The sequence below is a fragment of the Pleurodeles waltl genome, chromosome 1_2 (assembly GCF_031143425.1).
Source record: "Pleurodeles waltl isolate 20211129_DDA chromosome 1_2, aPleWal1.hap1.20221129, whole genome shotgun sequence".
Lineage (NCBI taxonomy): Eukaryota > Metazoa > Chordata > Amphibia > Caudata > Salamandridae > Pleurodeles > Pleurodeles waltl.
The window spans coordinates 345,738,340-345,758,778 of NC_090437.1; the positions used below are offsets into that span (position 1 = coordinate 345,738,340).

The 20,439-nt window shown below is 42.7% G+C and overlaps 1 protein-coding gene across 15 annotated transcripts in view; it reads left to right on the top strand.

Moving 5' to 3' along the window:
- BNC2 (basonuclin zinc finger protein 2) overlaps positions 1 to 20,439 on the top strand; it is a 1,044,043-nt gene that overhangs the window by 471,946 nt on the left and 551,658 nt on the right. For all 15 annotated transcript variants that reach the window (XM_069239536.1, XM_069239525.1, XM_069239544.1 and 12 more), the window contains one exon: positions 9,605 to 9,672. The gene's annotated coding sequence lies outside the window, so the exon portion shown is untranslated. The remainder of the gene's footprint in view (positions 1 to 9,604; positions 9,673 to 20,439) is intronic.

Below are 20,439 nucleotides of genomic sequence, written 5' to 3' on the forward strand. Positions count from 1 at the left end.
ATGACCGGAAGGTTGTGCAGGTCTGCGGTTTTTCTCTATTCTGGTTCGTCTGTCATTTCCCATGGCTCATGCCCGCTATGGACAAAGAGGAGCAAATGGCTTAGCCTTGGTGTAAGCAATACACCAGAAAGGGGGCAAATTACAAATAAACAAACAGAAACCTAAGTTTTTTGTATCTGGCTCTTCCCCCACTAAACACACTAAACATCTTTGCAAATGGTTATTATCTATCTGAAAGAAATGAAGGTAACTTAGCGGTGACCATCACAATACCACAGGCTCGTCCTGCATTTCCTATATTTGTTGCATTTCTTGATTTTTGTAGTTTGCAGTACTCACACTGTGTGGAACATTACCTCAAGGCATAGGCTCAGCCCTGGAGGTGGGCCGCCTGCTTTTGACTCCACCTACAAGGACAGGAGAGTCATTAGTTGAATATGCAGATTGGCAGGGTTGGCTTTAGGGCGGCACGACTGGTGCCCCTGCCCCGTGTGTTGACTTCGGATGGGGGCGTCGTGTTCGCAAGTATCTTATGATTTTAAAAGCGCCTGCTGCTGCTTTCATTGCCTCCATCAACCTTCAACAATTAAAAGGTTGAGATAACTCCGGTGAATAATGGACCTCATCATAAGGTAATGCAGAGGGCTAATCTGCTTGCGGCTAAGAACGTGTACCGTGCAAATCACAAAGTGCATATATTGTGTGTAGATCAGTGGATTACTGCTTTTGTTGGAGATATCCTTTAGTTACTTGCAGGTTATCAGTTAAAATCATTATGATAGAACATTGAGCTAGAAATTGTCATCAAAAGTCTGCAAGGAAACCGCAAGGTATAGCTTACAGCTTTATGGTAGTTTTCCCCAGTCTTTCATTATCCTAATTCTGCAAAAAAGGTTCATTGGGGTAGAAATCAATTATTGTTGGTAAAGACAATCCGCAGCCCTGTTGGTACTTTTTAAATTCTGACTTTGCGCTCTCCAGATCAAGCACTCTTAAACTATACTGCCTACCAGTATGGATGACGTGACTCCTACACTTTGTAGTCCTCTGTCGTATGTAACAATTCCTATACAGTGTTTTATACATTTGATTGATTGTCTCTTTGTAATGTGTGTGTGAGTGTGATGTAATATGTTCTGACACCCTACACTGGTATGAGTGGAGCTAGTTAACTAATTAAATGCATCTAATTGAGAGAGTGGTTATGGAGACTTGAGGGCACTGTTAAAGTGTGGTAGTGAGGGAATCTGTGGCGAAGGTGATCATTGGGGGAGGCGCCAACAAACATTGTCACCCCAGGCGTCATCAGCGCTAAAGCCGGCCCTGTAGATCGGTCCATAGCTTGGGAGCCTGGACACCAGTATGTCTATCTCTGCAGCTTATGATGCTGGGTGCTTGAATGGTCATCAGAAGATTGTTAGAGGAACAGTTGCTTCTGTAGGGAGAGACCTTTTGAAAGATGACTCATTGTGTCACTACACTGATCTCCGCATACAGGTTAAAGTTATGATCTAAGTAAAACTTCAAGTGTTTACCAATTTAAAGAAGAAGTTAAGCAAGTGGCAGGAGTATTAAACCATTCAATTTCCATTCTACCACTGGCCATATAAACCTACAATGTCTCATGCCTTGTGTCATAGTTCTCTTTCATCTCATGCACTTGTTAAGAAATATGTCACTTTGTCCAGTACAACCAAAACAGACACATGAAAACAATATTCTCAGTATTTTGTTTATATGTATGGCCTCTGTTGAGGTATGTTTCGTTGAATAAAGTGTGGATTTATGCAAGGATGCTTCTGAAAGTTGGATTTGTGGTATGATTTCTTAAACGTGCTCTGCCCCATCTTCCCTTGATTAAATATTTAGTTGTTCTAAATAAATGGGGCCAAGCCATCCATTTAATCCATTGCTTCTAAAACAAGCCTTACTTCTGACATTTAGTAGTGTGTTAAGCACTAGCTAGGCCCTTGCTTGTTCTTAATCTGCTATGTAGACACCTTTCTATGTGGTAGCTTAGAAAACCGATTCTCAGAACTTCACACTGTAGTGCAGGGCTGGTACCACACTTGCTCAGATGAAAGGGATTTGCAGGGAAAAACAGACTGACTCAGAAATAGTGTCAGCTAGAGCCTGACACTGACAAAAATGTATTAGGCACACAATGTACACAAGATGCAAACACAAGTAGTGAAGAGTTCACTGTGGTATCTACGCACTATCAGTTCACAGTCCTACGGTTTGAGCTGATGATAGCACCACATGTTTTCACAAAATGGCTGACAGTTAAGGCCGCTTCATTGCAGATGCCAAGAGTCTATGTATTTTAGTACTTGGGGGACTAATTAATGAAAGTGGGGTGCCCAGTGCTGGTCAAGTAACATCGGTGCACTATGGCCCTTCTCCACAGTTTAGGCTTTACGTTCAGTGCCCAGACGTCTTATCTTAGTCATTTGGAAGCTTACCTTCATAGGGGCAGTGTGGAATACCAACGGCATGAAGATTTTTCTTTCTTGTCAGATGACTGTGTATATTTGGTATATGGCTTTATATGTCATATGACAGACAAAAGCCATTAAGGGGTGCAACAGTTATTCTCAGCTCAAGTGCAGATCTTCAGATCAGTTCTCCTATACCTGTATTTGTGGAAGGTCCATTCCAGTCTGTTGGTGTGTCATCTCTTCAGCCATCTGCAGGCTACCATGGCTATGGACACTTCCTCTTTGGATTGGGGATTTGGATGGATTTACCCATCTGGGCAACATCAGGATGCAGAGCCTTTGGTCCATGTCAGTGTAGCTCCTGTACATAAATCTGCTGGAACTGCAGGTGGTCTGTCTTGCTAGGGATGTTTACCTCTCTTTTATCGCATGGAGCACCATTTGAATTCTGTCCAACAGTACCACCACACACTCAAGATGGGAATGGTTGCTCTGAGTCACCTTTCCTAAGAAAACCACAAGTCGCACCTTCACACCATAGTGTTAGACAATATCTTCTCAAGAGTGGGATGTCCGAGTATGGATTTTTTCATCACGCCCCTGAACATGAAGTATCCTCGGATGTTTTGCATACACATCCATCTGAATGGTTTTCTGGGATGATTCCAGGTTCAGTTGGTCACAGGAACTGCTGTACAGATTTCCATGCTTAATCTTTTTAAGAAGGGTCCTGTTGAAGGTGATGAGGAACAAAAACAGCTGATCCTGATCAGCCAAGACTGCGAAAGGAGGATGGGGTACACCAATCTATGTGCACTCATTTTTCTGCCCCTTCTCTTTCTCTCGAATGGTACACAGTTTGATTGTAATAGCAAGGTTTACAGTTGTCAATCCTGATTCTCAATCTGTGATTTGAGTGAAATAACTAGTTGTCAGTCAACATTGTTCTTTTGAAAATCACAGCACACTTTGTGACACTTTTAGTTACCAGCACTATCACTGTGCCGTTCTGTTTAGCGCCTATTTATATTTTCATAATATTGTCATAAACATGAATATATTTCTGTGTATTCAGTACATAGTTTTTACAGATGTCATCTTGACTACCAAGAAACCTGCAACAAAATCTATTTATGCTGGTTGCTGGTACACATTCGTTCAGTTATACAAGTCAGCAGGCATGAATTAATTTTATTCATGCCTTTCTAATGTTCAGCCGTTCACACCGTATCTTGCACACGGACCCAATCTGAGACCACTGTAAAAGGTCATTTGATAGCCATTTCTTACCTTCATGTGTCTGATTACCATTCTCTGTTTAAGTTGGCACTATTGGTGGATTTTCTTAAAGGTTCATGGTATTTATTCCCTTCCTCTTCATTCATTGTCATTTGGATTTGAATCTTGTGTTGACTTTCCTCATGGCAACCCAGCTGGTGCACAGCTATCATAGGTGATTTGACTGCTCACTTTAAAGACAGTGTTCTTGGTGGCAATGACTTTGGTCTGTAGGGCTGAAGAACTTCAAGCCCAGTCAAATCAACCATTGTTCATGTTATTTTGCCTGGATATGTTGATTCTTTGCTGTTGTACATCTTTTCTACCAAAAGTGGTACCTGCTTTTCAAACGGGCCAGTCTATTATTCTTCTATCTTTCCTCCCTACTCCTCCTCTTTCCACTGAGGAGTAGAAGCAGCTGCATAGTTTGGATCCCAAGCATGTGCTGTTTCATGACACTGACTACATGTGGAAGTACAGGGTGGATGACCACCTCTTTGTGGTTTTCACCAGAGCCAAGAAGGACAAGGAAGGGACAAATCAACATTTTGTGTTGGTTTATTCTTTGCATCAGGATCAGCTAAGCCTTAGCAAGTAAAGACCTTCTATTCATGCCCTTCCACTAAGGCCAGAGCTGCTTTCATATTGCTCACCAGAGGTGTACCAGTAGTTGACATATTGCTGCGCAACCAAGTGGTCACCCTTACTTCCATTTGCTAAGCATTATTGCCTCATAACTCGGGCATTAGAGGATGGGTACTTTGTGCTGCCTAACATCCTTGGTTAACCAGCACTACTCCATCCCACCTCTCGTAGGGTTTTGCTTTGGGACTTATTCACAAGGTGAGCTATATGTGAGAAGATATCCATTACAAGAAAAAGTTACTTTTGGGTTTGCGCTGACCTGGCAATCCAGATCTAGCCGGAGTGATGTCAGTCTCCGTATCCTAAACCATCTGATCAACATACAGGGAGTACTGTGCTGGCCAGTAGTAGACCCGGGGAAAGAGGAGTGGGATGCAAGGATATCTTCAATCTGTCTGTTCTTACAGCTGGGTTCAATCTGCACTGCAGCGGTTTTGAAATCTAAAAAATATTAAACTCCTTATGTATTTCACCTTTTAAGTTCAAGTTCACTAACCCTAATATGTTATGATATACCTTGTAACATGCTCTGTATTTTTGACTCTGTAGGAAGTTGAATCTCTGAGACTTCGTGTCGCTGGAACGTAAATGGAATTTCTATTATATATGCAAGGGGATACTTGAACTAAAATACTTGTTTCTAAGTATCTACCTTCAGTGATCTGTAAATTAAATCTCTGCTCTGGATGATTCCCAACGTAACACTTCCATCCACTGTAACCTATGGAATACACATTAGTAATGTACCTTACCTTATGACAAGAAGCATCCAGTACTTTAATACCATGTTACGACTTGAAAAAAGATAAACAAGTTTTTATGGAAAAAACATTTGCATAGTGTACTGCTGTATGCTCATACGGCTGATAACTGTATATTGCTGCAAATATATGTATGCAGAGAACTACTTGTTTCTATATGTTGAAGAAAACCTAGTAAAACACTTGGAGAAAAACTCCTATAACAATGTTCAAATATCAACGCATAAACTGTTAAACACAGTGCTATCCCGGAATACAGTCTTTGATATGTCAGTCATAGCATTTGTAACCAACTCTGGCAACAGCAATTCTGTTGGAGCAACTAAATAACTTGAATATCTAGCAAATAATGCTCTAGAAGATGAAAAGAATATACTCCATGCATCCAAAATGGCCACCAACATTTACAAGCCATGTGAGAGTCCTTTGGTGCCCTGGACCTTGTATCTTGTTGTGATCTATCCATTGATGTTTAGTGCGTTTGTTTCAGACTCTAAGTCTCAACCAAACAACTCCCACACATTGGGTGCGCTGTTAAAATCTGTTGCCTCTGAAGAATTGCACCCAATGAAGCTCACTCCAACGTGTCTCCTTGCCTGTCCTGTTATCACAGGTGCTCTTGATCCATGGAATATGGTTGTCACTTAATGATATTTCTGAGGGATACCTAATATTGCTACAGATTTCTCACTACACTCCCTTCTCTCCTGTGAATTAGTGCCTGGATTAATAAGATCTCAATGGTATGCAAACATAGGTACTTTATTGTCGCAGTCATTTTTGCTTTCGTGGTTCGCACACCTTGATGAAGTATGGAAAGAATACCAGAAACTGAAGCCAGGGTGCTGGATAAACTCTGATGGCACTACCTAATAATACCTGATCCAATTTGGTGCCTGGAAGATATTCATAAAATGAAAAATCTGCATGAAGATTATGTATTCACAAGAAATTTCCTTACAAACATTAAGTATCTTTTTCTTCAGCATAGATTGTCAGATTCCATAATGTCCCAATAAGCATAGTACCAAGGGTTCACAATGTCTTAATTTGCACCCTTATAAGAATCCATAATGTCCCAGTTGACTCTTTTCCACATCCCCTAGTCCCGAAAAATACTCTTTGCAAGATTTTCTATGTCATCTCTCATTATCCTTTGCCAGAATAAACAATAGTCAGGTTCGGATATGATACTAGATGACACAGTATTCCAAAAATCACTATTTCCCAGGCTCAAAGTGCACCTGAGATCACCCTATGTCAGATTACATAATGCCCTGGTTACACACTAATTCACAGTTCATATTCAGATCCCAAAATGCACCAGTGAGGTCTCCACTCTTTGCTAAATCACATAATGTCAAATCACTGTGCACTTCCAGATTGAATAATTCCAATTCATTAAGTTTGCTTTTACTGCCTGTATCCATAATGCGCTGCTAATATGTATGGGTTTTGTGTTTCTATATACATTTGTTGTCACATTTCCTAATGTCCCCTTAGCAAATATTGCCATATGCCACAGTCCCCCCTCATGCACACATTGCTGTTTTTCATAGTTCCACAGTTCGCACATAATTCTCAATTACATAATATACATTTGGCCACACATTACTAGGCTACATGATATCCCAGCTATTGTACCTGATCAGAAGATAATGCCCCTTTTAGCACTCTTTTCCACATTACAAAAGGTTCCAGTTATCAGACGTTGTCCTTAATCAACCAAATGAAGCATTTTCTTAAAGATTTCTTAATGCCCCCGATAGCACCCTTGGTCAGGTTCCATAGTGTCCGCCAGTTAACTCTTTGGAACATTTCTTATTGCTTTAGTTCCCACCTCCGTTTCTTGGTTAAGTAATGCCCCAATTGCCACTATTTGCCTACACCCATAAAGCTTCCATTAGTAATCCCTGCACGTTCCATAATGATTCAATAAGCAATTCATACGGTTTGCACTATTTGATAGATTTCTTAAAATAGCCCTTGGTGATCTACACTTATCTCTTGGCATAGGAAAGCTGGTGCCCGCGAAGCAGTCAGTCATTTTCACAGCACACCCCTCTGTAGTGCGGTCCTATTCTGCATAATTACGTATTTGCCACACTTGAATAACTGCAGATTTTAAGAAAAAATTGTGTGTAGCTCTATCAGATCAAAAGATATTAAAATGACAAAATAATAGAAGTAATAATGCCACAAATTGTCACATCATACCATATCATTTCCCTTTGCTTGAAGCATAATTTAGACTTCCCATGTTGCATAATTCCAGTGGCCCTGAATACGGATAATCATGATTAGTCGAGTCCTAGTCTTTAAATATGTGAGTTAAGTCCTCATCCTACTGCAAAAAAAAACTGACTCCCAAAACTAGGAAGGATTTTAGCCCTTTTCAATGTAGTGGAATATAAAGATTACCAGTAAGTAATCAGGCCATTACATCCTACTCAGTTGTTCACATGCTAGTCCTCACATTTTTTATGGTGTACAAAGGCCTCTACCTAGCTCTAGGCAACAAAAACAAAGGACAAAGCAATGCTTAGCAAAAAAGGCAAGGAAGCAAACCTATGAAGTGAGAAATATCTCAAAACTACCACCCGGACCCAGAGAATCCTAGTAAGAAGAGCAAGAACCCCTTGCAGGAGAGCAATCCTAGCAAAGAAGCCCTAAAAATGGTTGGTCCAAGTGAAACAAGGCAGCTGAAGTGACCCAGGATGATCAGATGGAAACCTAGAAGGATTAAGAGCAAACCCACTTCTCCCCTGCCCCCAACCTGGACACAGCTCTGCTAGAACAATAGAAAAAGGTACAGGCCTAGAACAATGGAGAAGATGGAGAAGAGCACAGATGGCAAGAGCAAGACTAAAAACTCTCCAAAGATTGAGCCCAGAAGGTCACACTTGAGCAGGAAGGAGGCCAGGCTGGGGAACACCTCCAAACCCTAAGGAATCGGGAACCAGAGAAGACCACAACAATAAAAACCCAGTCAGAACATGGTGAATGTTAGGGAAGAATTCAAGTAAGAGCCATGGGCAACAACTGACCCACAACAGATGTGACCATTAAAAGCAAGAACTGACCTTGACAGCCAGGGACCCACGCATAGCAGCCTGATAAACAGACCTGCGCGGCAGTGTCACGGCAGGACCAGCCCACAGTGAGCATGCCAAACCTCTCTCTGGTATTGCAGTGGAATGCTAATAAATGGAAGGAGGAGATGTAGCCTGCAGTAGTGAGGTAGCCCCGGCACGTCGGTGTGTTCCCACCTGCATGACTCTAGATGTAGGCCATGAACCAGGAGGACCATGAACCTAGTGAAGTGCATCAACCCTTCACTATAGCACATCACAGAAACAGCAGACATCCAAAATGAAGCAGCTACAAGTGGAGTAAATGAAGACAAAAGAAACAACATGACCAGAAAGGCAGATCATTGTCTTCGGAGGAGCACAAAAGAACAGGTTGGGCTGAAGGCAGTGTTATGGGGAAAAGGGAAGGGATTCACTATAGAAAGGGAAAAAATGCTGTCCCGTGGTGTGGAAATTGGAGAATAAGATCCCTTGTCGGTTATGGAAGTGAAGGTCACTGTCTGAGGGTGAGAACCCATTTAATATATATAAGGACCGGGATGAGGAAGACCGACGGTGACGTAGCTTGTCACATACACTCGCCTATTAGCGATCATGGTTGATAGATGAACATATAAGTAGTGGGGGTAGTTGAAGAGCTGCCCCCACTTTCGCTAGGTCAACAACAAACGTCCATACCCTTTGCACGATTTGATTCGTGTCTCTTTCCATGCTGTGTACTGTAAATACTTCGTCTGCCAGGCTGGGGTTGCATGACAAATCCCCGCGCCCTCCGTTTTACACCGAGCTCCCGGGCAGAAAGCGAAGAGCACAGAGTCTGGTTGGGGTGGGCTGCGCGGCCGCTACAGGATGAGGTTTCAAGGTTATGTTTGTGTTTGAATTTAATTTGTATGGTAAGTTAAGTATAAGATTTATAGTGTGCAGCGCACACAACGTTTTATTTATACTGCAGAAGTTTATGAATAAAAGCAACATCTGAAACTGATCTTTTGAAACCATGCTGCACAGGAAATCTGGCATAATTTAATACTGATTTAATTGTCCTTAATTGCACCGCTCCGTCTGTTTATGTGGCGGTCCTGTTTCTAGCTACAGCTTACAGGAGTGGTGGTTTGAATGTTGCTGGTGGCGCGCAGCTTGCCCCTCACTGTTAGTGCGCTGCACATTATGCTAAGTGCCTTTTGGCTTATGTTGTATTTACAGTGCGATAAAAGGAAGTTTGAGTAATGTAAGAAATGCCTAAAAAGAATTGGTTTAATTTCATTTGAGAAACCATGCGCCCAACAGCATTGTCACGCACGTTAGTCTTGGAAACGAATGCCCGATTGTAATTGACATGGTTTGTGTGAAAAAAAAAAGATTAAGAGTTGTACCTTTTTGCTTTTAGGAGAAAATGCAATCCAGCGTTGATATTTTCTCGATGGAAGATAAAGAGCAGCTGCACTACTCAGAAAGGTAAAATGAAAAAAAAAATCATGCCTGCTCATTGACAACTTTTCTTTTTAACTGACTGTCGGTTTCGGGCTTTTTAGGCTCTTGCAGTTTTATTTCATTTCCAGAAAACAGTATCTATCGTCTTTCTGCAGTGCAACATTCGTAAGTTGGGTCAATAAATTGTTTTTTTCAAAGCTACCAAAGCACAAATTTGTACCTAATTTAATTTCCTTTTTCAATAACCACTGTGAATTGACCCCACTTTTCAGCTAATTTACTTTTTATGCTGGTCCCCTTCAATCATTTTGTCTTGACACTTGGCAGGCAACCGATTTGCCCTTCATGTACCAAATAAAAGGTTGGATTAACAAAAATAAAGCCGTACATCAGCGAGGTTCAAAATGCCACTCACAAGTAACGTTTTTTTCTTCCCAAAGGTCATGATTCACAGCCTTGCCAAGTATCACGCATCAAGCGTGATTATAAAGCATTTCAGTGTGGTGGTCCGCATCACTGCACTGAAATGAAAAATCATGCATTATAGCGCCTCCAGCTAAGGAAGCGCTATAATGCACAGATCAACTGTCTGAGCAGTGCTGAGTTGAGTTCAATGTGCGCTGCCTGCTTCTGGCACTCTAAGGTCAAGGAGCTGGCTCTAGGTGCACTTGCAGCGACAGTGGAATACTCACTCTATTGCAATGTATCTAACTAAGTGTACAGAGACAAACCACCCCCCCACGGTCCAGCCGACACACATGCGCAAAACTGATGTCACAGTCAGTGAGCGTCCAATCATGGCCTGAGTTGTCAGCGCTTGAGGCTTTATTAGCTCGGGCTCAGCTGCGTTTAGTTTTGTGGCACCATTTGCAAGAAATTATAATGCGGCGCCCGCCGTGGCCTGCAGGTGTAGCAGTTGATCAATCCTCCAACGACTCCTCCCGCTCGGCGCTGCAGGCGGACTGTGGTGGTGGTCAGGATTAATTTATGTTGCAGGCGAGGCGGAAATTGAAGTTCTGTGACCCTGGGCCAGTGCGGTGTGGCTGAGTGACATTGCTGTACTGGGTGGCCTGGGCCAGCTGATCTGGTGGCCCGTCACCCTCCCCTTGCGCAGACATAACTCTGGCCATGATTGGATGCTCACTGACTGTGACGTCAATTTTGCCTGTGTGTCTCGGCAGGGCCGCCTCAGAGGGCGGGCGTGGCTCTGTTCACTTAGGTACAATGTAACAGAGTGAGTATTCCACTGCTGCTGCAAGCGCACCTTGGCAAAGCTGACACTGTTGTACTGGGTGGCCTGGGCTAGCTGAGCTAGTGGCCCGCTGCCCTCCTCTTGCCACCAGCATCCTCCTGAGTTGGCTGCTAGTGTTTTAACACCACCACGGCCGACCGGGGGCCCCGCAAGACATTCAAGATGGAATCCCCATTCATGATTTCTGCTGATTCCCGTCAGAGCCTCCTTCCCTCTCCGTGCAACAATAAGTCTTGTTTCCAGTGCCTTTCTATTTCTGGTTTTGCAGCTGTTTTAAGATCTTCTTAGAGTTTCTTGTTGCTCAAAGGGGTGAAATATCTGATATTTATATGTTTCCCTCTTTTTCATTGCTTGATGTGTGCTCACGAGAACGTGTCACTCATGGTTTTTAAAATGCCACTCATAATTACAGTGAGATAATGTAAGTGTCCCACATAGCAACCTGAAACCTTGGCAGCTATGGATTCACTGATAGTATCTGTAGATAGTGTCTGCTCCAGGCGTCACGTGTTGCTCCAGCCAGGGAGTGCTACTAAAGGCCTTGAGTGCTGCTCCAGGCCGCGATTGCTGCTGCAGGCCACGAGTCCTGCTCACGTCCGCAAAGTGCTTCTCCAAGCTGTGAATGCTGCTCCAGGCTGTGAGTGCTGCTCTGTGCCTCGAGTGCTGCCTCTGTTCTAGTGCTCTTTGGCTCCAATAAGTCACATGGATGGTGGTACAAGGATCTGATGATCTCGGCAGGCTTCAGTTCTTTCACTCACGGCACCCATGATAGTAGCATTGACATGTAAAGATTTAAAAGGCCCATTCATGTTAGTGCTTCATATTACATTTTTGTAACAAAGCTATAGTAAAACTGTAATGCTATGCTCATTACTGGTGGCTTACACTGGCAGGCGAGAACAGGAGCTTGTAATGCTGACACTGGATCGTTCTGTTCTGTCAGCATTGATTGGCTCCAAATCTGTACCACAGAATGTAAGAGAATTGAATGTGCAGTAGAAACACATTCTGCCGCATTCCTTTGTGAATCTGGGAGGCACCTGAGGTCTCTCTTTCTGTCAGTGCCTAATTTAAGATGGTATTTGACAGCAGTAGGTAGTGGCACTTATTTCAGGGCACAGGAACATATTTTGCATCATTAGAGTTTGACCCACACAAGAGACAGAAAGTAGAAAAAGGAGAAAGAGGGAGGAAACGAGAGGTAGGAAATTAATGATGAAAGGACAAATAAGGTACGAAAACGAACCTTCAAGAATGAACAGAAAGTGGAAGGTAGTGGCCGAAGGACGCATCCGATGGAATCAGGTCTAGTAGGATTTGGTATTCAGCAAAACCTCCGTTCAGCAGCACCGGTGCCAGACTCCTAGAAGTACAGTCCTGGTGCTTCATTTTTAACAAAAACCTCAAATTCAAAGTTTTTTTTTAACCAGGACTGACCTGTGGAGTTACAATACAGACTGTAGACCCACAACACATTTTAAAAGGTGCCGGTGCTCAAAGCCCCCCTCTTAAACACAGGGTTGCTGCAATTAAATCTGTGACCACGGAATACTGAGGCAGTGTAATCCTGATGCCATCTCTGACCTCTTCAATCCATTTACAGCCACTCCCCGCCCCTCCAGCTAACTCTTGTAGCTTTCTGCTTTCTCTCATCGATACGCATTTTTGTTTTTCTCTTCTTCCGTCTTTCCCAAACGTGTATTTTGCTTGCAGCAAATGCTTGAGGCAGAAGACTATGCGCCGGCCCTCAAAAATAAGTGCCGGTGCTCAGCACTGGAAACAACAAGCACAAATTTTTCCCGCACAGGGGAGAAAAATAGTCCCCAAGGACGGCTTTCTTTTGATCTGTAACACAATTTAATTTCTTCCAATAGTTTGGGGTAACGCATTTGCCTACCCTAAGTTTCAAACTTTGTGTAATTGTGTAAACTTCTCTGTAGATGTGTATTAGTCCTGCCTCACCCATAATCCGTACAGGTAGTTATCTGGTCATTTTACAGTCAATATTCTTTTTTTAAGTACCATGTTCTTGCTTCTGTCCTGTGTCTACAACCAGAGTACAGTTTCGGGTGATTAAATGTTTCACAGCTCTTATCTGACCTCATTGTCCTCATTCTGGCGGCATTTAATGCCTTTTCCCAGTATCCTCGGCAAATGTTAAAAAGTATGCCACTGAAAGTTGTGAGGATTTGTGTTTTCAAGCTCTAAAGGGAATCCCAGCCTGTGCTTGTACAAGCAGGAAACGCTAGAGAAGGGTTTGGTGAGTTGCTGACATCAGGAATGGGGATGGCAGGGGGCATGGTCAGTTAGTTGTATCATACTCTGCTTTCACCAGATCATGTATTTCAAGTTGTAAATTTTGGACAAATATGGCGAGAGAGAGAGAGAGAGAGGCTTTAAAAAAAATCATTAGGCTAATGCATGCAGTGTACACGTGTTATAACCAGCAGGGGCAGATAGAAAAGGTTATAGGTGTAAAAATAGTTATTGTGCAGCCGTACAAGCACTTGAGTGGAGACTGAAGGATACTGCCACACGCATCAGATGAGAGATGAATAAATGCACTGGGTAAAGCCAAAAATTGATTGACAAAGACCTCAAGATAATGGCTGAAAAGAGGATGGTTGGAGAAAGGTAATGGTTGAAAGGGACCGACCAAATGCCCATTCTATGTTCTTGTAAGCAATAGTGTATTTGACAGTGGCACTGGTAAATCCCAGACCTAAAAGCACACTGAGGTCCATAGCCTTCAGGCACCTCCCAGATAACAAGAATGAAGTAAACACACCCTAAGGAAGAATTACCATCAGACTGATATCATAGAATGACTTAATTATCACATAGACTTCACTACACAATTGTACCATCACGTAGAGTGAGACAGTACTTCGACATCTACTTTGTAGGAAAGTAATATATTAATGATGAAATGGTAACATTTTATAGTATCATGAAATGAAAGGGAACTGAAAAAAATCAGGTTCAGTATGTAATGCTTATGTTTTTTAAAAGTTGGTAAAAACTCTTGAAAGTATAAGAATTTACTTTAAAAAAAAATCATTTACGCACATTTAAGAAGAGGAAGATTTTGCTTATCCCTCCTCCACTTATTATTTTTAGAAAATATCACTCCTTCATGTATATATTTTTAGAATGTATAGTATTTACTTTAATTACATTTTGTTTTTGATTATCATGCTTGTGCATTTTGGTTTAGGGTTTACTCTTTTTTGAATTATTTTAATATATTTGAACATATTTAATGAATTCAATGTAAGTTAATATTTTCATTTATTGTTTTAATGTGCTATTATGAAGCTCAGTGTATTATTTTTGGAAAACTTAATGTAATTGACCTTAATTTATTTAAACATTTAATTCACATAGGTTATGATTATGGTGTCCGCTAAGGTGGTTTTAAGGTTATGGTTAGTGTTGATGTGAATGGATTGATGTAATTGCCTTTTGAATGTAAAGTAGGTTTACAGAGTGAATCTGATGGTAGGTTTATGTGATGGAGTCAGTATTGTGGTAGGTTGAGGTCAAACAAATGAGGTATGCCCTGCCTGGAGAGGGACACATTAGAAAAATTTGGATTTTGAACTAGTATCCTTACTGACACTCGTCTTGAGAAATGCGTTTACCAGCAATGTAGTGTAAGGTACTGTTGACTGCTCCTGGCTGCTGTTTTGTCTTCTCGCAATATGTTGGTGATTACAACCATTGGCTAAGATGCACCAGGAATCTTTGGTCTGCTAAGAGTGATTCACTTCCCTACCAGTACACAGATTCCAAAATAATGCCTTGTTGGAGTAGAGTGAATGGATGAGGGGCCACAGGGAACAGACTCCAAACAACCCCGGGGGTACAGATGTAACAATTTCATTGTAGCACTTAGTAAAACCTCAAGCCAAGAGGCCCCAGAAAGCCTCCTAGCGTGGGACTTTACTAATGGATGCAACAAAATAATTAGATGGAAGAGGTTTGTCACAGCTCTGGGGCACAAGATTATTTGCAGCATCCTGGGTTGGTCCGTATCATCAAAATCTGTCTTTATCATCTTGAAATACTTTATTAAACCATTCGGAGTTTCTCCTAGAGGTTTAAGCCTTATTGTAAGGTTTGGAATCTTCGTTGAGTGATGAAGAACTTCTGTAAGGTGGATGACAAAACCAATAGCGTCTAACGAGGGCTGCAAATGGGTGGTCTATACACGAAGTGGAGAACTTCCTTACTTGCGGGAAATCTAGGAATGGGTGCCATGATAACATTTCCTTTTACATACACACCACTAGGCGGACTGCTGCAGCCATTGCCACCTATGTACTTGGCATCAGACTCATCAACATAGCCACTTCTGCAGAGTGGATGGAGAGGGAAGACAGAATAAGGGGTTTTCTCCCTGATAGCTCTAGGTCAAGGAATGGTGATAAAAGTATACAAGTCATTGTATTCGGAAACCCGCTCTTGAATACCGGATGCAGAATTTGTTTACTTGTGAGCATAGGCACATGCTCCTTTTCTGCTGGCATGTTAGAGGACAATAAAAAGAATAAGCCATGCACTTTGTTTTTTGTATTCCACCAGCCTTTTCTCTCTTTTTTGAAAACGAGCTACCATTGGATTTCTCACAAAAGCCGATGCCTTTGTAAAAGATCAAACGGTGGCCAGCGTTGCAGGTAAGTTCCAGTATGTGCTGCCCTGTGCTGATTGGGACGACTTTGTTTGAAGTGCCTTTATCTTTGCTTGACGGTTGCTGAGCCTTTCGCTAAAGCTGTCAAGTACATTTTCTCCCACAGGGGCAAATGCAAGAGCCATGTCTGCACATAATACAAAAAAGTTACTAAAGATATCTTGAAGGTATGCCCTTTAGCAGGCGAGGGCATGAAAGGTGCGCATGAAAAAATCAGATGCCTGGGCAGAACTTACTGCAGCACAGGCACCCTCCTAAGACACCCAGAGCCGCAGGCCATGCTTTTCAAGGGGTATGTGTTCACCGACCTCTGCTCGGTAATCATGGCTTTTTCTCACACTACTGCCTGGGCAAGTTGACTCTTTATTGGGAACAATGCGCTGCACATATTCAGACTGTGCAGTTGTTCGATCACCTTTTTCTCTTTCATGGGTTTTCTCTTGGCAGTCAGGCCGCCCCCACCGCCGTAACAAAAGTAATATGCATTCAATCTATAATCGGACGAAGGTCATTTATTGACGTGAACTGCCCGTGTCGCTCTCTTCGGATATTCCCAGGGTGGCTGAGGGACAAGCATTACAGTTGCTGCGACGAAGGATGGGATGCATACAGGAGGGCGGGGCGGAGGGAGAGCGTCCGTCAGAGTGACAGTTTGGTCTCGAGCAAAGTTTCACAACAGCCCTTTCATTTGATAACAGTAAATTGTAGGCCGTCGTGTGACAGCGCGATGTCCCGCTGGTGGCGCGTGATCCGCAGCACGGGAACCCGTCTGGCTGCGCGCGCCTGCGTACAGTGTAAACATTTCATGAGCCGCAGTGGCTGATCCATTGGTCTATCTGGGCAAGAGGCGTCCCCTGACGCTAAAGAGAACAGCAATCAGGACGGAATTGGTCAATGCAGCATGTCTAATGGTGGCAAGGTATTTGAAGGCCTTGCAATCGACACAATAGACTGGCTGAATAGCCTCTTTGCACCCCGAGTCTTATTGCAGACAGGTTCATTAAAGTGAGCCATTCTGGCACAGAGCATCTCCCAGGAATGAGAGGAGCTCTGCTTTTCTAATATTGCATCTTGCCACTTCAGTTATGCCGCCGGAAGAAGATTTCCCTTGTGCTGCTGTTGTATTTTTCTCCCGGAAAAGGAATCCGTCTTCGTTCGCTAAACAATTATTTTGCGTGGGTATATGTAACTCATCTCGGACTCAGATGTATTTCCAGCGTGTGGATTTGTGAAAATAAAATGTTAAAATATCGGGACCTAGGCACCCTCTCCACCCAATCTGCATTCTCTATGGTAACATTTAATTGGGAACTCCGTGAGATTGTACGTCGTGCGTGAATGTAAATTAAAACAAGGATTGAATTTAAACTTGTGATCGACCATGGCTGCAGATATTCCTCAGTGGTACAATTTACACGTGTGATGGAAAATGAGGGTATGTCACCCAAAAAAGGAAAATCAAAACTTAAAAATAGGATGGCGAATGGCGTCACAAAAAGCAGTGCCAATCCCATAACGTACTTGCCGTTGACGAAGCGAGCAAACAGGGGTAAATACCAGTACCAGAGACACATACCAACCTCTACTCAAATCTCAGCGAGTGCTAACGTACACATGTCCAGCCTAAGTGTAAGTCCTAACCGCCCTTAAAAAAGAAATGGAAATAGCCACTAGAAACATAAGTAATTTGCGTCTACAAGTAACGTACACACAAACATTTTCATTAATTTGTTTTTGTAAATATTGCTTTTTTGTCATTTTTCGTTATTTCCCCCACCTAAACTATCCCTAATCCAATTCAGGTAAGAGAAAAATACATATTCACCCTCTTTCAAAATCTCCCTATTAGGATAGTTTAAAAGTTTGAGATATATTCTGAAAACTGTACACATTTGCAATTCTACCTGGTATCAGTAAACACAGATGAACCTCAAAGGAACATGTGTAACACAATCAAGACATTTAGGGGGTTATTCTAACTTTGGAGGAGTGTTAATCCGTCCCAAAAGTGACGGTAAAGTGACGGATATACCACCAGCCGTATTACGAGTTCCATAGGATATAATGGACTCGTAATACGGCTGGTGGTAAATCCGTCACTTTTCCGTCACTTTTGGGACGGATTAACACCTCCTCCAAAATTAGAATAACCCCCTTAATACTCAACTAATGAACTACTCCTAGAGAACCCCTGAGCCAAATACTGATCACAGCTGACGTCCATATGTCTCTGACCATTTCATCACATTTGAAAGGGATGAGGGCACCTTTAATCTTTTAGAGTCATTTTGACAAAATATCAAGATGAAGTGTTAACATACGACTTGCTTGAGCAGGCGATGGAAGCTGAGGAGAAAAAGGCGGTGTAGAGACACGTCACAAACTACATCATGGCCAACAGTGAGGTCCACAGGATTCACTTCTCCTAACCAAGTCACCCTGAACGATGTCCAAGATTGAGAAGAGCTCATGTCTGGCCCTGTCCTCCACAATGCCATGTTTACCCATGCCAAGACACTTTTTGTACTGCTATTTGCAGCATATTCCTTATTTCAGAGGATCAGTAGGATCCCAGCAGATGCCAGCTCCAAGTGTTGTCTTGTGAACCCTGTGACCCTCTACATCACAATGCTGCAGTGTGTGCAGGAAAGGGAACATGTGATGCAGCAGTTTTCTGCTCTGGCACATTATCCATGCTTTCCTGGTGCTCCAGTCTGAATCCCAGCCAGTCTGGTCTGGTGAAAGTCTTTTCTTCATTTTCCACCACTTGCAGCCAGAGTCCAACCACCTGCGATGACAAGGGTCACACCAGACCCACGAATACTATTTCCCCCTGTAATACACATGAATACAATGTCAACAAGCAGCAGTCAGCTATTGCAGCACAACCACAGGCTTTAGACTACAGGGACATGTGTACCTGGCTGATCTCAGTAGAGAAACAAATGTATACAATTGTCCTTTGCCCTTTTGATGCCACTCTGTAATGTACAGATATGCAGCATGCACACCAGTAAAGGTGCACATAGTGGTGTGACTGACAAATATACATTTTGACAACCCCATACATACACAAATGCATGTCTTTTTCACACGGGTGACAGTGCCGACCCTATGTCCCTTTTTCTAGAATACCTTCTGCCAGTTTGCTACAGTATGGCAGCAGAAGTACAACAGACCACCCATACAGACTCATTCTATCAATAAGTGAATATTTATACACTTTGGGAATTGTCTTGTGTTTTTTCTGGAGGCTTGCAAGAAGTTACACAACCTGTCCATTGTGGTCAGTGAGCTAACATTTTTGCTATTTACGATCCTGTGGCTGAGATATTACGTTGTGGAAAGGGAAATCTGATTTAAGTTCTAAGATTAACAGACCATTGATCAGCTTTGACCGTAGCATACGTTCTGTCTCACAGAGCTGCAATGATGTTCTACCCAGAATCCCTCACACCTTCCACTCTCAGTGTCATCAGACCAACCCATGACGCCACCTTGCCCCATCTTCACCCCTTACAGAAGGCCTCAGGTTCCCACACCTGTGCCCTGCATGACATTTAAGCGATGGAGTTCATACATGTTAGAAATGATGTCTGGCAACCAAACAGCATCGCATTGAGGGACTGCTGGAGACCTTAGGAATTATTGAGCAGTGCTGCTTTGCTTTCCTACTCACTTTAATTTAGCAGATATCTGATGACTAACGTTGTCTCTACTGTCCTCGTTTTTTACCAGGACCACACTGTTTGTTTTTCCCCAAATTTCTAATCCATAAGCTTTTTTCCTTCCTCTTCATTGGGATGGTCAGTATTTGTATTCTCCAGCAACGCTGTCATCCACAGACCAAAGGGCCTCCACCCTGTCCTTGTCGGTTCTCTATATTGAGATGCATTTATGTCCATCTGGCCCCTGTTATTGGACCCCCCTACAATGCCTGTAAGCTCCTGCTCATGGTACCACACTGCATTGCCCTGCAGGCTAGATTGGCTGATTACGGTATTGTGATCTCTGCAGTGCCCTGGTCATGAAAAATGTGAAGGGTGAATGATGCCCGTCAACTCCTGCTCCTTGGGGTAAGATGAAGACCGGATCCTGGGCTTTTTCTGGGCACTTTATATCTTCCACCTCAGTTCTGTGACTTCTCCCTCATATTCATCTTTTTGGCTGATCTGAATTATCCCCTGCCCTATGACGCAAACTCGTTCATATGCTGCTCATCATATATGCGAGTGGTACTAGATGGCTTCTCTGTAGCACAGAGGTTGAGAAGACAGATTAGATAACTCACCAAAATGAGCCACTACGTAGCAGACTGGACTGTTGATGCTGTTGTCTGAAAAATTGTTCTATCTCTTTAGTATTTTCAATTCCATTGTGACGGTTATGATGTGTGGTGCACTCTATTAAAAAACAGAAGCGCACCATGCCTTGACAACACCTGCTATTTATGTGTTAGCTGATTACTTCTAAGGATCTCATTTAGAGTGTAAAGATATCTTTAAAGATGTAGTCGAATCCACTGGTTGAATTTCCTGCGCTATAGTAAAACTATGATGAAAGAAATTCATCTGGTGGATTTTATGCCATATTTGGGTTTCCTTCAGAAATTTCAGGATTCTGAGTTTATTGCGCACTCAAGTTGTAAAATTTTCCTGGACAATCTGGGTGAAATGTGCATGGTAAAGAGATTCAGAAAGCAGCAACACATTTTGTAAGTGGGCATGCATGCCCTGACACCGATATTCTGACTACCCCCACTTAGAATCAGCAAGTAACACTGATACGGGGTAATACCACACTTTGCAGTATCACTATGTCCCTGGTTGGTGTTACTGCACCAAAA